This window comes from Symphalangus syndactylus, chromosome 17 (assembly GCF_028878055.3).
Source record: "Symphalangus syndactylus isolate Jambi chromosome 17, NHGRI_mSymSyn1-v2.1_pri, whole genome shotgun sequence".
In the NCBI taxonomy this organism is placed as follows: domain Eukaryota; kingdom Metazoa; phylum Chordata; class Mammalia; order Primates; family Hylobatidae; genus Symphalangus; species Symphalangus syndactylus.
Genome location: NC_072439.2, coordinates 95,585,186 through 95,610,982, shown reverse-complemented (window position 1 = coordinate 95,610,982; position 25,797 = coordinate 95,585,186).

The following is a 25,797-nucleotide window of genomic DNA, read 5'->3' as shown; positions in this document are numbered from 1 at the left end:
TCTCCGAGTAGCTGGGACTACAGGCGCCCGCCACCACGCCCGGCTAATTTTTTTGTATTTTTAGTAGAGACGGGGTTTCACCGTGGTCTCGATCTCCTGACCTCGTGATCCGCCCGCCTCGGCCTCCCAAAGTGCTGGGATTACAAGCGAGAGCCACTGCGCTCGGCCTAGCCCTGCTTCCTCTATTACAACACTGCACACACTCAACCCTGCAATATTCCAACTAAAGAGCATGGGACACTGAATTCGTTTTTATGTCCAATAAAACATCTGCCACACAGTCACGCACATAGTAGGTGTCCAATGACAGTGTATGGAATGGAATGGGCTCATTCCTGCTTCCTGCAGCATGGTCCCTATGATCTCTCTAGACCACATCTCTCTATCTGGGGGCAAGTTTGGGCCTATCACTCCCTGCAGTAGCCACTAACACACAAAGGGGTGAGATTAGCCCCTGTGCATAGTTCCAAGTAACGAGCTGTCCTAAATAAGACTTCTGAGTGTGCTACCAGTGCAACTAAGTTATTTCTTAAACCATCACAGCCAGGTGCCTAGTATGTTTCTATGAACTTTATCCGAAAGCATCAATTTCTGTCATTGATCCCCCAAATTGTAATTGCTCAAGACCAAGTGAAGACTAAAACTCCGCAGGCATGACAGCCCTGTGTTTTGGTGCTACATGCTGGGGGACTGAGATGCCTTACAGAGGAGCTTACAGTCTGATGGGGTGGGGTGGGCAGGGAAACAAACCCTGCAGAGAGTGACAATAGGGCAAGACAAGAGCATGAAGAGAGACACTGTGTATGGTAGGGGTGGCTGGGAGAATGAGGATTACATGCCAGAGTTTATAGAAAGTGCCTGGCACATAGTAGGTGTTCAGTAAATGGTAACAAGCCATATTCTCACTACCACACATGCCGCTGGGTTCACAGAGGTTCAAGGCCTGTGCCTCCCTCTGACTGCCATGCCTCTTCCTCCCCATCCTCCCCACTCCCTCTGCTCCCACCTGGTCTTCGATCATGAGGAACATGCCAAGTTCTTTCTTTCCCCAGGAGGGAAAAGCTATTCCTTATTCCAGAACTCTGTGTTCCCTGCTTAGGGCAAGACTGGCTGCTGCTTGCCCTTTAGGCCTCAGAATAAATGCCACCTCCCCTTGCCTGACCACTGCACTGCCCCGGAGTTATCCTCTATCACATCATACTGGCTACTTCCTTCTTTGCAATTACCAGCTCTAAAAATTTTGTTTCTTTCTTTGCTTGTTTCTTGTCCCACTAGGCTTCGGGCTTGAGAAAGAGAGGAACCGCCTCTGTGTTTTTTACTGTTGTGTCTCAGTGCTGGGAGCGTACTCCACGTGGTCAGCGTGTGATCAATTTAACTGTGCCTGAGGGTGCTGCGAAGACCTCACAAATGAAAATACCTTTGACCAGAGCCATGGAGAGGGGACAGGAGTTTACCCACCAGGTGCTGTGAAGCTGAGGTGGCAGGTCAGGACTTCCAGTGAGAAGGAGGTACTGGTGAAGGAGACTGTTATTATGAGCAGCTCCGTCCAGGAGAAGCCAGGGTTCCTGGTCCAAAAGAGCACCCTAGGTTCAAATAGGAATACCTTGGGGTGGGAGGTGAGGGAAGGGTGGTGGACAGCTCACTCAGCTATCAGAAGCTGAGGGATAAACCCCCTTCCTCTAATCTGGGCTTTCTTAGCAGCCTTTTGAGCTGGAATTTGCTTTGTTTTGTCTTGTTTATGGTGGGACCTACCCACTGTGCAGGGAGGATCTTATCAGGTGGCCAAGCTTGTTTTTTGTTTGTTTGTTTTGAGATGGAATCTTGCTCTGTTGCCCAAGCTAGAGTGCAGTAGTGTGATCTCGGCTCACTGCAACCTCTGCCTCCTGGGTTCAAGCAATTCTCCTGCCTCAGCCTCCCATGTAGCTGAGACTACAGGCGTACACCACCATGCCCAGCTAATTTTTGTATTTTTGGTAGAGACGGGGTTTCACCTTGTTGGCCAGGATGGTCTCGATCTCCTGACCTCATGATCTGCCCATGTAGGCCTCCCAATAAGCTTGGTTTTTGAACAATACAAATAATGAAAATTTTAAGTACTGACATTTATTGAGCTCCTATTGTACTATTTTACACACATCTGGTTTAAGCCACAGCCACTGCACAAGATTGGCATTTTTCCCCATTTCCAGAGGCTGAAACTGAGATTGAGTTTCATGTCCAAAGAGTGAGTAACATGTGTAAAGTCATGGGGCTAGGAAGTGGTGGATGGAGTTTCAAACCCAGCTGTGTCTGACCCTGAAGCCAGGGTGCTAAACCACAATCTTTTTTCTGGCCAGTGTATCTCACAGGTGAATCAATTCATTGGGTTTCGTGCATTCCCTTGTGGGCTGAGTCACCATAAGTCAGACTGCCTGAACCTGTTCCTCTCTGGGAGGCTGATAGAAACCTAATCTCTAAACTGACAATGCCAGGGGCAGGACTCTGGACTTTGGTAACCCCATGATGGGGTGGCTCCCTGCTCTCCCACTCAGAGCTACAGATAGCTTTTCTCCAGGACAGCGGGACCCAAGGGTGCTATGGGGGTTAGTTATTGCAGACATCTTGCTTTGCTTTGCTGTGGAGTGGGGTGGCTAAGAGCTTGGGTAGAGGCAGACAGACTGGTTTGAAATCCAGCCTTTGCACTTCGGAGCTGTGTGACCTTAGCTTGGGCAAGTTTCTTTACTGCTCTGTGCTTCAACTCTCATCTTTAAAATGAGGCTGAGAACAGTCTCATGGTGCTACTGTGAGGATTACATGAAAAAACACGCTTGCACATAGCAAACCCTCAGCAATCATTAGCCTTTATCATTGCTGTTGTTGTGAATGGTATAGATAGATAGATAGATAGATAGATAGATAGATACATAGATACATAGATACATAGATAGATATAGATTTTTTTTTTCTTTTTTGAGTGGAGTTTCACTCTTGTCGCCCAGGCTGGAGTGCAATGGCACGATCTCGGCTCACTGCAACCTCTGCCTCCCGGGTTCAAGTGATTCTCCTGCCCCAGCCTTCCGAGTAGCTGGGATTACAGGCATGCACTACCATGCCTGGCTAATTTTGTATTTTTAGTAGAGATGGGGTTTCACCATGTTGGCCAGGCTGGTCTCAAACTCCTGACCTCAGGTGATCCACCTGCCTCGGCCTCCCAAAGTGCTGGGATTACAGGCATGAGCCACTGTACCCCGCCTGTTGTGAATAGTCTTAAGGGGAGGTGCAGTGGGATGTAATGGGCTGGAGTCTTAGGCCACCACTTTTTAGTCATGTGACTTTTGAGATGAACTATTAAACTTCATCCCAGAAATCTTTCTAAATTCTCCAAAGATAAAGATGAGATTTAATAGCTCATCTTTAACTCTGGAGAATTTAGAAAGATTTCTGGGATGGCATTCTTAAAATTAAGATGAGCTTCTGTTAAGGAATTAGAAAACACCAGAGGCAGGGAATGGTCCCTGTCACATATGGACAGCATTTGCCCTAAACCATGCTCTGGTCAAGAGGAGGCTGAGGACTTCTGGGCCATCTGCCTCTCATCAGACCGTCCTGGGTGTGGTGTCAGAGAGTGGCTGTATTGGCTTTTCTGAACAGCTAGTGTGTTGCTTTGCTTTGAGCTGAAAGATTGTTCTAACAAAGGTGCATGATGACTATGGGCAGCATAGGCATTAGGAGAGGAGGGGCCGCCTGTGCACACTGTCCTGGGTGTGCCCATCCTCAGAGCTCAGCTGTGTAGTGTGTGGCAGCCCGTCCCCCTCCCTCCCGCGGGTGAGGTTCATAGATGGTCAGAGCTCCCCAGCGTGGCTCTAAACCTCTGGCTCTGCTTTCATGCCCCCAGGCAACCTGGCTGGCTCATGGGCTTCAGCTTCTCACATGTGGAAAAGCACAGATCATCCTTCACCCCAGCATCTCGGTAGCTGACCTCAGACTTTCTGAGTGTGAGTTACTCAGATGCTGACGTCCTCAGAGTACACCGACAACAGGGAGTTTCTGGGCTGCAGGCTGAGAACCCGTGTTTGTCACAAGGCGGCCCCACAGAGTTACCACCACTCTGAGGCCCTGCCAGAGCCAGCAACAGATTATTCCAGAAGGCACCTGTCTCCCAATCACCTTCTCTATCTGGAACAACACCTCCCTCAGGGTTGGGTAAAGTATTAAATATCTGTGCCTTGCATACACCCACTCGGTGCTCAACAAATGCTGGTTCTTTCCCCAGTTTCTGTAATCTGTATGACCTATCTTGACCAAGAGATTGTCATCATCCTGAGGACTGGGGCCCAGGCTGCTGTTGCGCTGGCCTCTCTCCCTCACTCTTCAGTAAGCCCTGTCCCAGGCTGGCCTCTCCCTCCAGGGCTGTCTTATCCACGCTTGGCTCCAACCACCTTGACCCTTCTCCACCTGTCAGTCACGCCCCCGGTGTTCCCTGAGTCACAGTAGCTCCTCAGACCAACAGCAGGCCGACAGCGTAGCACCTCAATTCTAGATCTGCCACTGTTCGTGTGGGACCTGGCATAAGCCATTCCCACGTCTGGGCCTCCATTTCCCCATTTGTGAAAGGAGAGCATTGGGTCAGCTCTTCACATGCAGCGTTTGTGGGATGAATCCTTCCGTCTGTCCATCCATCCCTCCATCCCTCCCTCCATCCCTCCATCCATCCATGCACAAACATTTAGCACCGGCCGCATGCTGTCAGGGGCTATGGCAGGAAAAGAGTTGAAGCAGACACGTCCCAGGCCTCCAGCCCCTCACACCACGGAGAGGAAACAGATGCCCGCAAAGGAGGAGGCACCGCTCAGGGGGCCAGCGCTGCGACACGGTGGAGGCAGGGAGGCCGCCTCTAAGCAGCCTGCGAGTCCCCGCGCTGCACCGTGGCTTTGAGGACTGGCGGGGGGCCGAGAGGTCGGTCTCTCTTCCGGGGGAAGATTCCTCCCCTCTCCCCGGCATTACTCAGCGGCCTGAACTGTCTGCCTCCCTCCAGCCGGCCCTCCTCGTCCTCCCGGAGCGCAGCACAAAGGTCCCGTTGTGGCCGCAGCCCGGGCCGCGGGCGAGCCTCTCTGGATGGTGGTGACTCAGTCTCCTGCCATTTCCTTTGTGCGGCTCCGGGGCTCCTCGCTGGGAGCGGAGTGTGTCTGCAGGGCTGGGGGCGGGAGCCGGGGCAGACAGCCCGACAGGGAGCCTCTCACGTGGGCAGGGGGCTCCCTGCACGCGATGCGAACCTACGCCTGCAGCCTCCCAAAGACAGCGTCTGGGGCAGGAACGCAAGATGCTCGCCGCCTCGCCTCTGGCCCCCGCGAGCATCAAAGCGCGTGCCGTCGAAGGGGCTTGTGTCCCCCATCGGGCGCGCCTCTGCTGCTAGTCCCCTGAACGAACACATCCGTATGAAAAGTGGAAATCAACCACCGAAGAGAAGGGCCCGGAGAGCTTGGGAAGCGACCTGGGCTGCCAGCCTCCCGGCGGGTCTTTGGTCTCAGCTCTGATGACCTGTCAGCAGCCGCAGGACCTGAGCTTGAAGACGTCTCTGCAGGCCTGGCTCAGGGTGGGGCTCCTCGTGCTCAGCACCCTGGTCAAGGCTAGGGCTGGGTGTGTGCCAGGGCACCCAGTGAAGAGCGAATGAATGAATGAGTGACACTGGACTAGGGGCCTGCAGACGGTTCTTCGCAGGTTAATTAGAAGGCCTCTCAGCAAGCTGCAGCAGAGGCATTTTGGGCATTCTTCAGAGAGGCCCCCTGGCCTGGCTCTCACCTCCTGCTCTGGGGGCATTTCAGCTCACTCACCCTGTACCTTTACATGCCAGCCACTCTGGACGGTTTATTCTTCTGGGAGCACATCGTGTTCTTGCTCACATCCAGGTTTTGCGTAAGCTGTTCCTGCTGCAAGGAAAACCCTCCCTGTGTCCTCCTCAGGCGACAGCCCCCACGGGCAGCTTCTCCCCGGAGTCTGGCGTAAGTGTTCCTCCTCTGCACTCCTCTGAGGACCTTCGCAAAAGTCTGTCATCGTGCTTACCACCCTGTTACCTGTGTTTCCACCAGGGAGTGCGCTGAAGCTGTGAGGGAATGAGTGAGTGAATGAAGGGCTTGAGAAAGGAAATTTCTTCATGCTCCAGTGCTCTCTGGGTGGGTATTGAGACAAGCTCTACAGGAAGCCTAAGAAAACTAACTGCTCTAATTCTGTCCTTCCTTTTGCAATGTTTAGGCAACTCATGTGCATCTGCAGGTACCATTGTGAGGATACTGCCCTGAACTGAGGAGAGATCCACACAGGCAACAGCGCATCTGGCATCAGTATGTAGGAGTCAAAACTGACACACAGTTCTTCATCTCATGGAAATGAAAACATGCATGGCCGGAATAATCTTATACCTGCTTCTCTTGGGCCAGGTCACCAGGCTGTCCCTGAGAAGTATGTGATGGCATGGAGAAGAATCCTCACACATCCCTGCAGTTCTCTAGGGTTTGCAAGATATTCCCCCCATTGCTGGACTCACTGGATTTGAGTCGGCCTGTCTGCCCCTGTGTTAGAGATGAGTATACTACACCTCGCAGAAACTGAGTCTCGCTCAATGTCTGGCAAAGAAGTCTTCCTTTATCCAACGATCCTGAGAGTCTAGCGGGTGTCGAGCACCATAAAGATGAATGAGGTGCAGTTCTTGCCACCAGGGAGTGCCCGGGCTTGTCAGGGAAACCCATGTAGAGCATGACAATTGCTACCTTCTTGATACAGGCAAGAGGATGTGGAGCCCAGTGGAAGGAGAGGCTTGTCTGGCTGTGAGGTCAGCAAAGACTTCACAGAAAAGGAGAATTTTAAATGGGGCCTTGAAGGGGAAGTGTCTCCTGGAGTTGGAGAGAACATAGGGAGGAGAATGCGGTGAGGTGGGGCGTGGCAGGGGAAGCACATCACTACGCAGTGCTTAGGGCCGAGTCTGAGCCAACCTGGGAGTGGCGTTCAGCTCCCCCAGGCCCCCGAGATGCATGTTCAGCAGCATCTAGCAGCCTCCTGCGAGGCGACTGGGAGTCCACAGAGACAACAAAAGCAGATGCAGTGATGTGTAAACTTGAAGTTTCTAGAAGTTCCTTTGGGCCCCACCAAATCTCTGTGGCAATGAACCAATCCCACTTGTTCCTGTGGATAATGCTCCCAGAGGGCATGTGACTTTGGGCATCATTGGTGGCTGAAAAAGGAAACTGGTGTAGTAGTTAGAGAGTGCTATGAACTGAATGTTGTGTGCCGGCCAAGTTCGTACACTGAACTCCAAATCCCAGTGTGATGATGGTATTAGGTGAGGCGGCCTTGGGAGGTCATTAGGTCCTGAGGGTAAATCCCTCATGAATGGGATGAGTGCTGTCATACGTGAGACCCCAGAGAGCTCTCTGGCTGTCTTTCTATCATGTACGGCTGCAATGAGAGGTCTGCAGCCTGCACCTGGAAGGAGGCCCTCAATGAACCTGACCAGACTGGCATCCTGTTCTCGGACTTCCGGCCTCTCAAACTGTGAGAAACAAGTTTCTGTCGTGTATAAACCATCCAATCTATGATAGTTTGTTATAGCAGCCAAACTGACTAGGACAGAGACGATGTAAGGAGCCAGTGGAGGACTCTTTTAAGGGAGAGACTACAGCATGTCTCAGGCTGAATGGTCCAGTAGGGAGAGCAAAACCAGTGCCCATGCATCACCCTGAGGTCTCACCCAACCCTGCTGGAACTGACTTTAGTGCCCTCTTCCAGTGTCCCCCGCATGACCTAGTGGGTGCACACCTGGCTGCTTGCATTCACACCCTCCTCCCTCTCCACTTCTCCCTTCTCCCCAGCTCTCATCCTGTCAACCCCAGCATTGCCTTTGTTGGCTACTGAGAAAACAGACCAGGATATTTCTAGTCAGACTTGCCTGCTCCCGGGAAGAAAACAAAAATGCAAAGAGAAGGTTCTCAGGGAGATTGAGCCAACCTGGGAGTGGCCCTCAGCTCCTCCAGTCCCCAGAGACCCATGCTCAGCAGCATCCAAGGGGCTCCTGTGAAACTGTTGGGAGGCCAATGACACTCTGACCCACACTGTAGATCCATTTTGTGGTCTCTGTATCCTTCACTGCTTTTTGTGGACATTATTGTATTAGATTCCTTTGGAAATGATGATCCAGCTAATGGCCAGTTAGTAGGAAACATCACGACCCTCCCCCAAATTCCAGCCTCTTGCTGAAAGGGTGGGGCCTGGGAAGTCTTATGGTACTGCTTCTGGTCACCACAGACCAGTGGTGACTTTGGGCCAAGTTCTGGCCCAGCCAATCCCCTTTTTTTTCGAGAGTGAGAGAATTTGAGGTAAGAGACGCAGAGACTCAGGTTAGGAGGATGCTTGAACTGAAAGGTCCTGAGACAGCAGGACAGGAACTAGTACCATGCAGAACAAAGCAGGAGCCATAGGCAAGCCTGAATTGTGGGAGAGAGAAAACTAAGGGCCTTCCAGAGAGGTCTAGTCTGCCAAGAGGAGAAGAGAGTTGACATGCAGAAAGAGTTAGGGGTGACAAGAACCCCCGCAGCCCCTTGAAGGACTCAGAGAGGAGACCTTTTTTGTTCTTTTGTGACTCATCCTTTCTCACTTCCTGTCCTTGGAGGTCAACAACAGACCCCTGTATCCTTTTAACAACCCCTCTTTTCATTTGAAATTGTTCCAGAGGGTACCTGCTGCTTGTTGCCAGCGTGTCCTGAATAAGAAAAATGCTCAAACCAAACATGGAGTCTACTGAGTCTAAGTGAATTAATTCTTGGAATTCCTTGGCTCAATTCAATAAACATTTCATGAACAATTTTTGTGTGCCAGGTGCTAGAGGCATTCTGAGAAAAACTGAGACCCAGGAGCTGTACTCAGAGAGTCCGGTAAGATGTGGTCTGATAAGACGTGTTTCCATATACCCAGAATACAAGGTAGTTTGTTAGGAGCACTGTAAGAGAAACACAGATGGAAGGCTGGAGTGTGTACTGCCACTGTGGAAGCAGGAGGGGCTTAAGGGAAGAGGGCCTTCAAGGATGGGTGGAATCTAATATTGGAAAGGGGAGGAAGAGTGGAAAGTATAAGAATCAGAATTCTGGTTGCAGGAAGGGGCATGATATAGGTGGGACACTGTAAACTGCATAGCTTGGAAGGAATACGGAGTTTAGAAGAATAATGTTAGATGAGTCTGTAACACAGGCTTGACTGGGATTATGAGGGGCCTTAAATGTCAGGCCAGATTTGTTATCGTAGAATCATAAGAATAGGAAGAGCCTTAGCTATTGTCTAGTCTAACTTAGGTAATTTGGTTCCAGTTCCTCTTAAGGTGGCCACCATGACAGACTGAATCCCAAGTACTCATCTGAGATACAGTCATTTCAATGGTAGTGACTCAGAATTTACTTTTCTTTTTTTTACCCCAGCAAAATATTTATTTCAGAAAATAGGATTATATTATTTGTTGTTCTCCAACTTGCTTTTTTTTGCATAAAACAATTTACCTTGGACATCTTTCTCTACCAGTACCTATAGCTCCACTTCCTTCTTTTTATTTACGTTATTATTTTTGTAGAGATGAGGTCTTGCCATGTTGCCTAGGCTAGTCTGGAACTCCTGGGCTCAAGCGATCCACTCATCTTGGCGTCCCAAAGTGCTAGGATTACAGGCGTGAGCCACCGTGTCTGGCCTTACATATTTATTTTCTATTTTCATTTATTTCAATAGTTTTTGGGGAGCAGGTGGTTTTTTAATTACATGGATAAGTTCTTTAGTGGTGATTACCGAGATTTTGGTGCACCCATCACCCAAGCAGTGTACACTGTACCCAGTGAGTAGTCTGTTATCCCTTGTCCTCCTTTCCCACTCCCCTCATGTCCCCAAAGTACATTGTATCATTCTTATGCCTTTGCATCCTCATGAGATTACTCTTCTATTTTTAACAACTTAGAGTTCTCTCCAGAAGAGTCCTCTTACTACGAGGAAGAGTGTTGGAGCACGGGGAACTGGGCCTAGAGAGTTTGCAGCAAATTGTCTGAAATAGCAGCTTATAAAGGTAAGGAACAGAAAAGAAACATTATCTATGTGCTGGCCTCAGGCACAGTTGCTTCTAGATGGTAGAACATCTGTGAAGTAGAAATTACAATCACTTTTCAGGTGAGAAAACAGGAGCTGTAGGGAGGAGTCGGACAGGTTCCCAGGCCTAATAACGATACCAAGTGAGGCAAGAATGTGGCCTCGTGTTGACCAGATTCCACAGCCATGGGCTTCCATCCCTCTTCTCTGCTTGCTTTAAGGCTAACCACCCTGGCTTCAAGTAAGTATCACTCACAAAGGAATTTAAAAAGACATGCACATAAATTAATGGCTGGTGGCTGTAGGTGGTCGTATGGGAGGAACCGATTATAACATTGTATGAACTTAGCAAAGCTCTAAACCATAGCACAGACATTTGGCAAAATGGTTACTCTTTTTCAATCATCCAAAGACTCAGTTTATTATAAGCCTTGAGCAAGTCCCTAAATTCCAAAGCCCTTAGCATCTTCCAGGACCCTCTTGAGACCACGCAGTGCTTCCAGCTTCTGGAAACAGCAGATGCTATTGCTTCCATGAGCAATGTCATCATTTAATACACAAAGGGGAACAGAGGAAGAAACCTATATGGATGGGGAGCAGGGAGGAGGGGCAGCACTGGATCCTCTCCTGGGCCCTGTCCAGCTCGACATTCCTGAACAGAGCGTGCTGTTCCCTCTCCTGATGTTGGCAGCTTAGAATGCCAGGAGCCTTAGATGGGTGGCCTGGAAGGGAGGCCAAGCAGGGAGAGGTGACCTGGAAGTGAGGAAGCTCAGGAGGGACTGATGGTAATTGGAGGGGCAGGCAGAGAGAGGCAGATGAAGGAACAGCCGAGGCCTGTGCGAAGGCTGGACCCAACCTGCGTCCAAGCAGAAAGTCCAGAGAACTTAGCACATCTTCCAAAGCTTCAGAGTACATCACAACTTCTTGGGAAGTGGGTCAAACTCTGGTTCCTAGGGAAGTCCTCAGAGACCCTGCATCTGCAATGAGGCCCAGAAATGGTTTTTGTGACCAGTTCCAAGGTGACTTGATATAGGCAGTCCTTGGGGACACTGGTGACAGGATTTCCCTCTCTGGACCTTGGTGTCCTGCTCTGTAAATAAAGGGGTTTGTCAAAGATGGTTTCTGCTTTCTCTGTCAGCTCCAACACACAGCTTCTCAAAAGCTTCCAAAAATCCCCTTACCCAAGCTTGCAGCCCTCATTACCTGTCTCAGCATAAAGGTTTCCTATTCTTTTTAATGTATAAGGCAGACAGATGGCCATGCACCTGCTCAGCTCTTGAAAACGACCTACATGATAGACTGTAGCCACTCCACCTGGTCTGCCCATTTTGGGGGAGAGTAAAGCCATGTCGTGTGCGTTCACATAGGCATCCAAATGGGACAGACTTCCTCTCGCTGGAGGCCGTGGCTCCAGGCCAAAACAAAACCACTTCCAGGTCTCAGGTCACAGGATCCTGCAGAATGATTTATTTAAGGAAGAAAGCTTCAAGGGCTCCAGAGAAATTAAACGTGTATATTTCTCCAGCAATTATGCACGTGCTTTCCCTTGAAAAATAGTTCCCATGCCCTGCCTGAAAGAAAAGCCAGATTCTCAATGATGCTGTGTTCCACAGGCTTCTGGGGGCGGGCCGGGGCCGGGGCTGTGATTTTCTAACAGGAGAAGCCACATGAAAGTCTTCAGCAGCTTTGTGCTGTTTCTGCTGCAGCACCTCTCAGGGCAGACTGGAGAATCAGGGAGTCTTGTCTGGAAAAACGAGACAGGCTGGGCCTGACACATTGATTTCTGGTTCAAGTTTCCCAGTGAAATGTGAAGGAGGAATTTTCCACTTCTTGTCCTGATTCACCTTGGCAAACCAGTCTTTGGAGTTCCAGACTGGGGCAGGGAAAATCTGTTTCAGGTGGGTTTTCCAGCCAGCCTTATACCCAAAGTGAATGGTCCTCTATGCTGTTCCCAGTATCAGCTGTCTCCCGTTGGCCAGGAAACTACTCTGTCCACCTGACTTCTGCTTTAGCCATCTTGCTCCAGGAGGAACCAGGCCAGAATGTTAGGACAAAAGAATATCATAGTGACATGTAAATCCTCACCCTTGGACAGAAACTTAACTGAGTGATACAGATTCATTTAATATGAACTGAATAGCTCATGCTGTTTTATGACAGATTTTGGGATTGAAATGTAGCTAAGACACAGCCCTTATCCTCAAGAGTTTAGACTAGTGGGAGGGCAGTTGGGCAAACATCAGCCTGAGCAGACTCGTGTAAAAGCGACAAGAGGTACAGCAAGATTGAGGAGAGAAGTTTAGGCTGGATGGCTTCGGAGAATGCTCCCCAGAGAAGGTGGTATTTGCACTGGTCTTGAAGGATAAATGGAATTAGAGAGAGGAAGGAGAGGACAGGAGGAACGGCCAGCAGAGGAACTTCTAACTGTAGTTAGAACGTCCTTGGTACATGAGGGTATGGTACACAGTCTGGGATTGTTAGCAGGTAGGTACGCAAAGAGGTGAGTAGGAGATGAAACTTGAAGAAAAGGCAAAGGCCAGGCCATGAAGGGCTTTGGTCATGGTGAGGGTCAGGACTAGACCAGGTAGACAGTGGGGAACCATCAGAGGATTTGTGGCTGGGGAGAGAAGAGTTGGATATAGAGAGAACGTGCAATAAACCAGGTGAGGGATGGAGTTGGCCAATGTTAAGCCAGGGAAATGAAAATAAAGGACAGAACCAAGAGACAACTTGGAAGAGAAAAAAATGTTATTTTTGACCATGGGGAGAGGGAGAATTTAAAGATTTCCCCCAATATGTGCTGATCTCTAATTTAGACAATAGTGGGGGAGGTAGGATGGTTGAGTGGTTACTCATGCAGGCTCCAGAGTCAGAGGGCCTCTGTTTCCTAGATGGTGAAAGTAGTTCCTTAACTACCCTGTGCCTCCATTTTCTCCTCCATAAAGGGGAATGAACAAATTGCAGGGTGAAACTGTTAGCTATTGCTGTATTCAGAGGACTAGCATTTTTTGGTATCAGTTATTCCCGAGGTTCCCAAGGGTCTGGGACTTGGAATTGAAACAGGGTACACTGTGAAGAGGGGGCCCCTGGTGCGTCACTTTGCTCGGGAGAACAGAGTTCATGCTGCCCATTTAGACTCTCTATCAGGCAACATATTCTGATAAGTGATAAAATCTTCTTCGAAAAAAAAATGCCCCTTTTGAAAGTGAAGAGGTCTAAAAAGATGTTTCTTGGATAGCAAATAGAAATTTCACGGGGGAAATCACTGCCCGCGTGGCACTTGAGAATTTAAGATTTCTTGAAAGAACTTTGCAAAGTATCCTTTGCACTCTCACTGTGAAATTATGAGTGCTGTGATTTGTGGTGGTTTAAAAAATTGTTTTCAAATACAGAATACATACAGAAAAGTTTATAAAACATAAATTACAGCAAAACAAACTGTTATAAAACAAACATCTGCACAGCCACCACCCAGGACAAGTAACAAGGCATTGGCAGCATTTCACTCCCCTTCCGGTCATAGCCCTTCCCACCAAAAATAACTTCTATCTTGACTTTTGTGGGAACCACCTCTCTGCTGTTCTCTCCTCCCACCAGCTAAGTATGCGCCCCTGGTCTCTAAACAACAAAATGTGATTCTGATTGTCTTTGACCTCCATAGAATCGAATCGTATGCATGTACTCTTTTGCATCTGGCTTCCCTCTCTTAAAGTTAGGGGCCACACCATCCCTGCTTGTATGACACTACTGTTGGCATATTTTCACCACCACAATGTAAAAACACACCACCATTTACTTATCCATTTGACTTTCAAAGGGCATCTGTGTTCTTCCTAGTTTGGAACTATTTTGAATGGTGCTGCTGGGAACATTCCTATCCATGCTGCACACATTTCTGTTAGGATTTTCCTGGAAGTGGAATAACTAGGTTATAAGAGGTTGGCATATCTCCATCCTTAGCAGAAACCATTAAGCAGTCTTCCACTATGGTTACGCCAGTCCCTACTCCCACCAGCAGGGCCCTACAATTCCTACCTTTCTCTATACTCACCAAAACCTGGTATCACTGAACTTTTTACTATGGTTTATCACTAAAGGAGGCTTGAGGGGCATCCCAGGCATGTAATCAGAAGTTGGTGTGCTATTGGATCCATTTCAGATCTGAAGTGCTATAATATTTGTAAATAAGTACAATGAATTGCTTTTTCAGAGGAAGGCCCATAACGAAGCTTTACCATGCAAAACATCATCATAAATTCCTGAATGGTGTTACAGAAGCAGACACATACTGGTTGGGCTGCCAAGAGGTGGAAGTGGAAGGAGATAAAATGGCATTTCAGAGAAGTCCTTAAGATGGAAAGGGAGGCAGGGATGGAGAGAATGAAGGATGCTTTGAATGAGGGTAGAAGCTCTAAGGGAACAGCTCTGAAAAGGAGTTTAAGATTTTGCAACCATATATTAGTATGGGTCTGTTGGTTTTTTAAATGTACATGAATACTATAATTTCTATTGTTCTTATTCACTTGGAATTTGCCCTTTCCTCTCAAAATATAGGTCTACTTTATTAGTTATTATATGGCATTTATTTGCATTTGAACATCACATTTACTTATTCATTTATATTGGTGGCTATTGGCAAACAATGCTCAAACAAACGTATCTTTGTTTTCATATTTTTTTCTTTTTAGAAAACAAAATTAAGTGGAAGCAAATATAGGAATTTTGAATGTTGACTATAAGAATGTCTGCTATAGGCAAGGCGCGGTGGCTCACGCCTGTAATCCCAGCATTTTGGGAGGCCAAGGCGGGCGGATCACGAGCTCAGGAGATCGAGACCACGGTGAAACCCCGTCTCTACTAAAAATACAAAAAATTAGCTGGGCCTGGTGGCGGCAGCCTGTAGTCCCAGCTACTCCGGAGGCTGAGGCAGGAGAATGGCGTGAACCCGGGAGGCGGAGCTTGCAGTGAGCTGAGATCGCGCCACTGCACTCCAGCCTGGGGGACACAGCAAGACTGCGTCTCCAAAAAAAAAAAAGTCTGCCATATTACTTTACTTTCTGGACTTTTCTGTATATTTGAAATATTTCATAACTTAAATGTGTTTTAAAATTTAATAAACCAAATAGGGCACAGAGAAAGGAGAGCACTTGAGTGGGCAGGTCCCGATGTCTCACTGGCTGGGTTGACCAAGAAGTGCATGGAAACAACCTATGCACTGATGACTCAGCCTAGGGATGGGGCTGGATGCAGGCTGGCGACCACCTTATGCTCCCCACAAACAATGCGGTGCTGTTCTGGAGTCAGATGGACACGGGTGGGATCTGATTCCTGTTCCCACAGATTAAATACAAGACCCTGGGCAAACTGCCTCAGTTCTCAGCTTCTGTATCTATAAAACTAGGGGATTAAATCTACCAGGCAGAGTTGTTATAAAAATTTAATGTAATCATGTACATAATAAGCAGTTGTACCAATTTGGGTTTGATGAGGAAAGCAGAACCACTATGAGTGATATAGAATAAAGGATCCGTGATAGGCATGTGGCCATCACAGTTGTGATGGAAGCCGGGGGAGTGAAGATCTGGATGGGAACGGTTGAAGAATCAGAGAAAAGTCACCCACCAGGCCCCACAAAGGGAGGCAGGTAAAGAAGTCTGTGTAAGGCTTTGCATTTGGTAGTGCCTGAAGTTCCCGTAGGTCTACAGGAAAGGCAACAGAAAGAAAAGTGGAAACAAAAGAGCACCGGACAGGCTGGAACTCAGGGACAAGACTCAATTCATGATGATCAGCTCAGGTCACATGGTAACTTGGTGGCATGGTGAAGCATTCGATCTTTTTATTTTTTTATTATTTAAAGACAGGTTTCACTCTTGTTGCCCAGGCTGGAGTGCAGTGGCATGACTTTGGCTCACTGCAACCTCTGCCTCCCGGGTTCAAGTGATTCTCCTGCCTCAGCCTCCCGAGTAGCTGGGATTACAGGCACCTGTCATCACATCTGGCTAATTTTTTTGTATTTTTAGTAGAGATGGGTTTTCACCATGTTGGCCAGGCTGGTCTCGAACTCCTGATCTCAGGTGATCCATCTGCCTCAGCCTCCCAAAGTGCTGGGATTACAGGTGTGAGCCACTGCGCCCGGCCAAGGCATTCAATCTCTACCAGACCCAGTAGCAAGTCAGGAGCTTTTCTTAAAGGGATAATTATCCACAAAGCATGGCATAGTTTTGTCCAAACCCTAAAGGTCTATGTTGAGACTTACCTCTCTAGGGACCTGCGCACAGTTCTATACAGCTTCCTTATCTACCACAGATCCTTTTAGCAAAATTAGATGTGCTGAATCATTTAGGTGGCAGTGCAGCTTGCCTAGTAGGCTGAATCTGTTGCAAAGTCTTCTCATTTTCTGGACTGCACTCAAAACTGGCAGCCTTTCAGATTACTCAATAAATGAGTTGAAGTAGCATGATCAAATGAAGTTGCTTCCAGAGGTTCACTAGGCATTCTGCCATTTACTTAGTGGTAAGAGAGGCCAGATGCTGCAACTTCTCCTTCATGTTGGACAGAATATATCAACATCCTCTGACCACTGGACCCATAGACATTTCACCAAAATAGCTGGCCCTTGAATTTTTGTGGGATTCATTTTCCTCTGCCTGTTTGCATTTTTCTTACCAAGTTATCCAGAGTATTTGCTATTTCCTGCCCACCAGGACCAATTATCATACTATCATCAGTGGAGTAGGCCTGTGTGATACTCTGTGGGATGGAGAGGCTATCAGGATCCCTGGGATTAGATTTTGACAGTAGACTGGGAGTTAATATAGATCTGACATAGAACAGTGAAGGTGTAATGCTGTCCCTGAAAGCCAACTATTTCTGGCGGGTCTTTATCAAGGTATAGAGGGTGGCAACGAAGCACTGGTCAGATTAAGAGCTATTAGAGGTTGTATTGGTTTCTTCAGAAAAAAAAATAACACCTGGGAAAGCAGCTGCAATTACAGTCACCATTCAATTGAGTTTATGATAAGCCACTGTTATTCTGCAAGATCCAAGTATCTTGGCATGGGCCAAACAAGCAATTTGAATGGGGATGTGATGGGATTCACCATCCCTATATCTTTCAAGTCTTGATGGTGGCACCAATTTCTGCAATACCCCCAGGAAGATGATATTTCTTTAGTTTATGCTTTTGTAGGTAGAGGAGATTCTACTGGCTTTCACTTGGCTTTTCTCACCATACCCCATGGAGAAGGAAACCAATATGGCACTTCTACTAGTTGTTTGGTATGTCTGTTCCTAAAATGACCAATTCTGGAACTTGGAAAATGACTACAAGACACTCAGGGACACACCAAGCCCGCTGTGAGATGGACCGAAGCCAAAACCTGCACTGATCACCTGATCTCCATAAACCCCTATTCTAACTGTGGGCCATTCTGGCATTTTCAGTCTCTTGAAGTTAGTGTCAACTTAGAGCCCACACCTAGTAATTGCTAAAAGGCATAGTAATTTTCTCTTTCCAAATACATATCCATACTGATAGATGTCCTCAACTTCCTTTGGGAAATGCTGGAAAAAAGATTTACTGTATAAGTTTTGGGCCAAGTAGTAGATTATTTCCTGAAGAGATCCACTCCCCTTTCATTTGAATAAGAACTGGCTCAAGTTTCAGAATTAATTAAGGATGTCATGATTCTCTACTGTGATCATCACCTCTTTCATCAGACCCAGAGCTTTTCAACTTACGTAAATCAAGTAAGACTTGAGTAGGCCACACATCTATTTCAGTTTCAGGGACACCAGGATCAACCTTCTGCAGGTCAAACCATTCCGGTTAATGTTTTGGCTCTGCTGTTCATTACAGTAACTACCTCATGTCTGGTGATTGAGTGTCTTCCAGTTGGCTTCTGATACCTGGGCATCCCATCATCCCCGTGAATTTGTGGAGTGCACTTAAGTGGCAGCAGTTTCCATGTCATTCCTGGTTATAGTTACCAGGTACCATAGGCTCTTTACAGATACTGGGGCTCCTCTTTTGGTCTGTGTACCATATCTAAATACCTTCATGAAGGGAGTGTCTTCTGGCCCCTCCTGGGGACATAATTAGAAAGTGATAGGCAAGCAGACCTCACATAATAAATCTACCCCAGCATTTTGGTCCCCCTAAGCATTTGGGTACCTTCCTCCATATCAAGAAAGTTCTAGTATTTCAATTGCCCTAGGTATAAGCCATTTTGTCTAGGTTTTAGTCAATGAACCAAACTGTTAGAATCACTCTAAGTTACTCAAAGTAATACGCTGAATCCAGAATCTCTTTCCAGTGTACCTATACCGAAATCTTTGGCCTAGTCCGGCATTATCTTCCTCTTGCCCTGATTCAACATCATTAAGATCCATTTCTAAACATGTTTCTCAGGTTTCTGTGACTATGAATGGAAAAACCTTATAATTCTTTTGATGTATACGACAGTTTCACATGGATCACACTTTAAATTTTAACCCCTGGAGCCTGCTGAAACTTAAGTCTAGTTATAGGTCTAGAAGCAATGAGAAGAATTGAGAGTAGGTAGGTCTTAAGGAGAATCAGTAGTTTCTTGCAAGGCACCTCTGGTCATTTGTTCTGGTCCAGGCTCGGTGAAAGGCCATTGCAGTTTCTTTAGGCAAGGTGAGCTCATTAGCTAGGAAGGGAGTGCTGCTATTACTGGCAAAAAAGGCTCAGCAAAATTCAAGTTCTAGCTCCCAGCTTCATCTGAATCTGCCCATATGTCTCTACCCCAGTCCTCAGGACCACACTTCTTCCTAATCAATGTGCTAATTTTACCATAAGATACTCTGTGAGGTTGTGATTTCAGTTTGCATAATTCTTCCCAAAATTAGATCTTGGGTTTGATTTTCAGAAATATTCGTCCTATAGCCACAGGAACTAAAGATTTCCCTTAGTTAGTCTTTGCATTGGGAGCTTAAAGTCGTAATTTTTTTTTCTCCAAGTTCTTCAGTAACCTAGAAGCTACCTACCAACATCTGTATCTTCCTTATTTTTGCTGAAATATTCTACAGAAGCAACTATTTGGTTATCCAAAGCCCTGCCTTCTATAGGCACTTAATTACAGGTATTTATAGGTGATAATATAATTAACTCTTTCGTTACCACCAGGTCCCCTTTACTACTGGCATCAGAGTCATTAATGTTTTTAAATATAATCAGATCAGAGAGCCAATTCCAGAACCAATTCAGAGAACTCATCCTTTAGGTTTTCTTGCTCATGGTTTCATCAGGGAGGCAGAGTCACTCTTAGTGATATGAAACAATTTCCCATAGGAATTAGACTTCTCACAATAGTGGGAAAAGGATGCAGGAAGATAAGCTGGACCTGATACAGGAGAGACCAAGGGCAACCTGGAACCTGTCCCTGTCTTTCACCACAACTAACTCTATAGAAGAGGTATGTGCCCTTTACCATAGGGGTGCACACACACCTGAGCCAAAACTCAGCAGGAGCTGAGGGGAGCTGCAGAACTGGCTGCTGCTCCATGCTAAGGAGGTAAGCAAGTAGATAAATGCTGATGTCTGTTTGTGTGCATGAGCTGTGATGGCACCTGTAGCCCTGCACCAACCTTCAAGTGTTGTGATGGTTGGTCTGCTTTCCAAATCTCATGCCAATTTCTCTTATGGCCAACCATAACGAGGGCCATAGAAAGAAGGAAACATCTGGGAAATGTCCTTTGGGCTTAGGTAGGCTGACTCAGTACAAAACCACCAGAGCAGTCACTGTTTGGTACTCTTATATAAGGAACTCAAGATTTAACCTAAGAACCAGTACCTAGAGGGAGAGGGTAAGAGAGAGGGATGGATAGGATCCATGTAAAAATTGGATTATGAATTTGCTTAAATTAAGACTGTGAGATTTTACTCAAAAGATCAGGATCAAGAAAGCCAGAGGGGAGAGCAGGCTTTGCTCCAGAACATTTCTGTATTTGACAATGACGATAGTAACCCACCATGTCATCACAGAACTTTGCGGTTTGCAGAGTGCTCTCACATGCATCATTTCATTTGGAGTGGATTGACCTTCTGCTTCATTCACTAAATACTTATTGAGTATTTGTCCTATGCCAGGAACTGTGCTAGGCATTTTACACATCCTGTCTCCAAATATATTATTTCACTCTATCTCTGTGACAGAGATACCACTGTTATTTTACAGATTTTAAAAGTATGGCTATAATGTTGGAGATACAAGACCCTAATGGGAATATAAGATAAATAGAACTTTGTCCTTGCTCTCAAGAACAGGGATTGGCAAACTTTTTCTATAAAAGGACAAGTGACAAGTAGTTTAGGCTTTGTGGTTCCTATTACAACTACCCAACTCTGAAGCTGTAGAGAATGCAGTCACAGCCAATATAAAAATGAATGTGCATGGCTGTGTTCCAATAAAACTTTATTTACAAAAGCAGGCAGTGGGATAGATTCTGCCTGTGGGTAATAATTTGCCAACCCCTGAACTACAAGGGCATAAGCTAAAGGAGAGACTACTAATTGAAACAGCTCATGATGAGACTATGTGGTAAAGGAGTCTATACAGAGAGCTGTGGAGGCAGAGGGTGTAGCTGGCTGGGGAATTTAGTGAGGCAGGGCAGCATTTCTAGAATCATGACCTCTGAGGTCCTTATTTCCAGGTCGCTGCCATCCATGAACCAGGAAATGGCTTGCAGACAAATGCAGGGTGGGATCTGGAGCTTATATCTTATCAGAACCTGTGTCTCCTTCCTGAGCTGTCTTCCTGTGAACTAAGCCTGTGGTGTGGGGGTTGTGGTTCACTGTCTGCTTTCCCCTCGTATATCAGCCAGCCCTTATACTTCCTAAAACTCAGCGTCCCTTATCCTTATCCACAGCACAGAAGCTGTGGGCTTGGCCTGACACAGCCCTAGAATACTTCCTTGTATGCCAGCCTCAACTTCTTCTGACCTGGAGCTTGCAAACAACACATTCCTAGTGTGTGGTTATTAGCCTACTCCTCCTAGAATGCTCTCTAGATCTGGTTCCCGCCTGAGGTATAAAATCATGCCTGTGGTTGAACTTACAGGTGGACTTTACAAGAAGGCTCAGGACAGGGAAGAACACTATAAAATAACAAAAACTGCCTCCAACTGGAAAGCAGTGTGTAGGGAGGGTTTGAGCAGTGACTAGATGACCATAGGAAGGAGAAGTTCTAGTATTTAAAAAGTCCTTGGGCTTAGGAGTCTTTCTGTCCCACTGTCCTATTTAGCTTTGTGATCCTGGACAAATTTCTTGAGCTCTCTTAACTGAGTTTCATGATTTGAAAACAGAGATTTCACATCTCTGATAGGGCTGTTGTGATAATTAAATGAGAATTCCATCCAGTTTCCAGCAGGCACTATCCTGGCACACAGTTGACTCAAGACAGTATTAGAAAGACTCTGACATCAGATGGGGTGGGGTGGCCAAGTTGGGCAAAATAACTCCTGAGGTCTGTGGTTTACTTTGATATATAAATCTAATGAGAATTCCTTTCTTTAACTTATATAAAATTCTTTCATTAAATCTCAGAAACAAAGGGATGTAACCTCAGGAGATCTCTTTGTGAGCACTCTAAGATTGGACATAAATGAAGAAATATTTATTAACACAAAAGAATTTCATTTGGAGGACAAAAAACCATTGTAGGATTTTTTTCTGCATAATAGTTTTCATGCATACAAGTCATTTGGGATTCTAACCAAGTGCTTCCATTTCAAACTGAATAAAGTTTTACTTTGTAAATGTCTATATTAACAAAGCTTTCATTGAGGTTAGGAGAGGGGGCACTTAAAAATGTTTGCCTGCCCCACCCCATTCAAAAGTATATATTACTCAGTGAAGCAGTATAGAAATAGATATCTATTTCTTTAAGTCCCACACAAAATAAAAGCATCTAACTTTGTGGGCAGAGGGAGGTCCAACTTTTTGTTTTCTTAATGCAGATGGAAAGAATCCCAAGAGACCAGTGAAGCAAGAAATTATCAAAGCTGCGGTATTTACGAAGTCACTTTGTGCCAGTGCCCCAGCAAGCTGCCACCACGGCTGCCAAGCCCTGTCACCCTTGCTGATCAGTACAGAGAGGGGCTCGCTGCGCTGGGTAGAGGAAGCAGGAAGTTCGCTGAACTCAGACGGAAGAAAAAGGATTCCTTTGGAGAATCCCAGCAGGTGGGAGAGCCACTCTGCAGAGCGACGCTCTTTTGACCCAGAGTACACACAATAGAGCCCTCTTAGGAGAGAGATTTTTTTCCACAGGTTTCTCCTTGGCCCTCTGGATTTGTTCTAAGCTGGCTTTCTGTGTGTGTGAGTAGTCTTGGCCTTTCTGGTTTTCTCTTCCTTTGGAACTTTCAGATCTTTCCATTGTGCACAATGTCCCTGTGAAAAGGCCTGAGTTACTCGGCCTCGAACTTTGCAGCCCCAAACATTCCCTCTTTGAATTAAGGTCACCTGTGTATGTCTCCCTGCTTGGCAGAGGAAAGGGCACTTCATCGCCCTGGCCCTGGGCCCAAGGACCCCCTTGGGAGCATTGTCAAGGGACTTTTTCAGATGAGAGGCTTTCTGTAAAAGACTGACAGGGACTTCTTAGGACAGATGACCTTTAAAGATCTTTTCCAATTCTGATTCTGGGATTCTAAAATGGTGTGTGGCCTCCAAATAATGTCATTTGAGCAGGAGCAGACAGAACTGGAGATAACTCAAAGGAGACGTTAGAGCTGCCTTTAAGATCCTTGGAATACAGAAACAAGAAAGAGGTTAGTCCTAGGATATGTGATCTCAGAAGGCAGAAATTTTGGCTGGAGTTTTATGACAGGATGGGAGTTTACAGTTGATCTAGAAAAGGAACCCTGATTTACCAGTCAGATCCGCTGGAGTAAAGCCCAAAGACCTGGTTTTGAATGCTCACCGCTGCCTAACATCTGTGTGACCCTGGGCTACTGACCTGACTTTGCTGAGCCTGTTTTCCTATAGGCCAAACAGTGATAAGGCTTGCCTTGATTCTGCCATCCGGCCATTGTGAAGAGGAATAGGATAAGAGAAAATGCTTGTAAATTCTGAAGTTCTAAAGATTTAATCCTACTGTCCAACTCCCCTGTTTGATGGAGTAGATAACCAGAGTCTGGAGAAGTTAAGAAACTTACATGAGAGCACACAGTATTGATCTAAGGTAGTAGCTGATAAGGCCTCACATCTACAAGAGATAATACATTGATCCCTAGCAGCTCCAGGATAAAAGGCTTTTGGGGGGGCCTTGGGGCCATGACACAGCCCCAACTTCCCACTGGAGTTTCATCTCACTATTTTCTGATTATGAAAATTATACGTGCTCACTCTGTGGAACTTGTATAATACAAAAAGCACAAAGTAAAACATGCTAAAACATTTTAATTATTCTGCTATGTGGACATATCTACTGTTGAAATTAAGATATATAACCTTTTAGCCTTTTCTCTGTGCATGTACATATTTGAACATAATTGGAATATTTCATGCAAACTTTTGTATATTGACTCCTTTTTCACCTGATGGTTTGTTGTACACTTTGCCAGTTAAGTTCATGAAGCAGTATCAAATGCATAATTTTCCGCTGTATAAGAACATGACAGCTTGTAACAAGTCCTGTACTGTTGGACACTGAGGGTCTTTCTTGTTTGCTATAAACAAATGTGTTGAACATTCTTACCTGTGAGCTGTCTTCCTGGCCTGTCTTTAACTCCCAGCACCGTTCATTCAGTGCAGGTAGCTGTCCACCTGTTAAGAAGAGGGATCTGAAGGAAAACCTGCATAAGACTCTACATCAAATGCTGAAAGTGCTGCCCCACCAACAAGCAATGCTTCCTGTACTTCCCTGGGGTGATTTTGGCCATTCTCTAAAACTCTGAGTTTCTTGTCTTCTGTAGAGACTCACAAATGTTTGTTTGCCCCAAAGTGTTATAGGTTTATCCTGATAATATGTGCAATATGATATACAGCTGAGGCCCTAAGCCCTATTAAAATATTTTAAGGTATTTTATTTAAACATATGTATTTTACATTAAGTTTTTATTTTTGCCCTGTGTTGCTTTCAGTGATGCTTAGAGTAATGAAGTTTCACTTGTCTTTCCTGATGTAATTGGACATGGGTCCATGTCCTTGTGAAGTCTCCTCCTCCTGAACCTGCCCTGCTCTGTGACTTACTTTTGACCACTAGCATGCTGCAGAAATGATGCCGTGTGACTTCTGAGCAGGTCACAGGAAGCCTTGCAGTGTGGCCTGGGTCTTCAGGAATGCTTGTTTGAGTAAAACCACTGTCATGTAAGAAGTATGGCTACCCTGAGACTGTCATGGTGTGAGGACTCCTAAATGAGCCATATGGGGAGGGCCACCTATTCAGGCCTCAGTTCTTCCAGCCATTGCAACTGTGGCCCATGTATGTGGGGGAAGAGGCCATTTTTCACACCCAATCCATTGTTGTATAAAGCCACTGCATTTGGAATGGTCTGTTGTATACTACATAATCAGAACAAGACTCAATCCTTTCTTCATAGCTGGTAGTCTTAAGCATTTATTAATTCATATTTTAGTCACATTATGAATTTTCTATCACAATAAGCATTTATTGAGTACTTTTTATAGAGGGACTATGCTAGGCTTGAAGAATAAAAGACACATAGGACACGGCCCTGCTTATGTTCAGGTAGCTGTGGTCTAAACGAGGATGCACACATAAGGTGAAGACCCCATGGGATGGAACACACAGGGATAATGAGCCTCACAGTGGACTGGTGACTTTGCCAGGGGTGAGGCGATTCTGCCTATTAAGTAGGGAAGGACTTTCTGAAAGGGTGACACTGAGTTGCACCTTGAAAAATGGCCGAGAATTCACCCATAGACACAGTGGAAGAGGGGTATTCCGAGGAAGGGAGATCAATGTGCAGAGAGACAGAAATCCCAGTACACTTATTTCCAACAAGGCAGAGAACAAATCTCTCCCAGTGATGCCCTCCCTTGTTCCCGTCCCCAATTCTTTTGATAATAGTGGGAAGGGTTTCAAAGTGAGGGTTGAAAATGGGCTGGTTTTGCCACCCCTTAGTAAGTCTTGGGCAGGATTCTCAACTCTTGACACCCATTAAAATCACCTGGGAAGCTTTTGCAAAACTCCAATGTGGTACAACTACTTTAGAAACTGGTGTTATCCATTAAAACTAAACATTTGTTTATCTTAGCAATTCCACTCCTAGGTGTAGAGTAAACAGAAACACATACGTGCCTGTGTCAAAAAACATGTATAGGTATGTTCAAGACCACACTGTTTGGCCAAGTGCCCTAGTTCATGCCTGTAATCCCAGCCTCTTGGGAGGCCAAGGCGGGAGTACTGCTTGAGGCCAGGACTTTGAGACCAGCCTGGGCATCATAGTGAGACTCCCACTCAACACACACAAAATTTTTTTAATTAGCTGGGTGTGGTGGCGTGCACCTGTAGTCCTAGCTACTTGGGAGGCTGAGGTGATAGGATCCCTTGAGCCCCAAAGTTCAAGCCTGCAATGAGCTATGGTTGTGTCACAGCACTCCAGTATGGACAACAGAGGGATCCTATGTCCAAACCAAAACCAAAAACAAAACAAAAACACACATGCATACACACATTATTTGTAAGATGTAAAAAAAGGGAACAATCCATGTGTATCAATAGAATAGTT